This window comes from Echinops telfairi, unplaced genomic scaffold, assembly GCF_000313985.2.
Source record: "Echinops telfairi isolate 266 unplaced genomic scaffold, ASM31398v2 ScPeMD7_7468;HRSCAF=8506_0, whole genome shotgun sequence".
NCBI classification, from domain to species: Eukaryota; Metazoa; Chordata; class Mammalia; order Afrosoricida; family Tenrecidae; genus Echinops; species Echinops telfairi.
Genome location: NW_022111369.1, coordinates 37,063,334 through 37,064,730, shown reverse-complemented (window position 1 = coordinate 37,064,730; position 1,397 = coordinate 37,063,334).

Sequence of the window (1,397 nt, the reverse complement as noted above, 5' to 3'; positions counted from 1 at the left end):
CAGCTGCCTTCTAAGCAAGGTTTCCCTCAGTGACCCCTGAACTTTCTGACCTTGGGTCATCTGCCCTGTGACTGGGGCTCTACCAGGCTGGAGCCTGCTGCTGGAAGCCTCACAATAAAGCTTTGTGCCTCTGTGGGCCAAGAGTGGGTGCCTCTGAGCTTACTGTAAATTATAATAATCAGCCCTCTCTAATGACCTCTGGTAGATCCTCCTGAAGGTGCTAGCTTGATCCAGAAACTAACCTTCAGCTTGGACAGTTCTCCTGAGCAGAATCCTGCCCACACTAGGTGCGCAGGGGAAGGCCAGTGCCCTTTTAGGTCCAGATAAATAAAGAAGGCAAGTTGTTCCTGTGCTCTTGCCTCTAGAACAAAGGTTTTGTTACCTGTACCCAGAGAGCTTGTATTTCACCTATAGTATGAATCACTGATGTAAGCACCTGATGATGTTGCTCCATGTAATTCAATACTGAAAAAGGTAGAACAACATTGAGGAAACAATGAACCCCATAGAAATCAAAATGCCACCTGAAAAGGTGAGCGGCACAAGTAACGCAGTGCTTTGAGAGAACGTGATAGGACTCAATGCATAAAGGCAAGACATGGTGGCCGGGCCTTGTAGATGTTATCAGGACACTCCAGTGCTGGAAAAACATGTGTCTTAGCACAATTGCTTGACATTGATTGATGAAGTGACTGCAAGGATTGCCTCAAACATAACCAAGTGAGGAAAACGCAGGATCTGGGTTTTGTTCTGTTGTACATAGGCCTGTTCATAACAACTAGAAATGCACAAATCAGAAAAGAAGTTACGTCCTAAATTAATACTTGAACACCTCAAGAATTTAGAAAAAGATTAAAGGAAACTAAAAGTAAGAAAAATAAGTCATAAAGGTAAGAACAGAAAGCACAAAATTGATTGATAATGAGCCGGGTATTTGGAAATATTCATAAAACTAAAATACATCTAACAAGCCTGACGAAGGCTGTAGCAGTAATGAAATCTCTTATTACAGAAAGACATATGTCAAAAGAATAATAAGGCAATGTTGTTGTTGTATTCTAGAATGTTGGTGCCGACTCAGCAAACTCGCTCATGTACAGCAGAAAGAAATGCCAGTCCTGAGTCACCTCACAACTGTTACATTTGAGCCCAGTGTTGTAGCTACTGTGCCGATGCTTCTCGTGAAGGATCTTCCAGTTTGTTATTGGACCTTTACTTTACCAAGCATGATGTACTTTTCCAGGGACTGGTCTCCTGATAACCTGCCCCACTTAATTTTGAGATGAAGCCTATCTTTACTTCTAAGGAGCATTCTGACTGACTCAAGACATTGTTTGGTTCTGGAATTCCATGGCATTTCCAATATTCTTCATGAAAACATAATTAAAATGTATCAA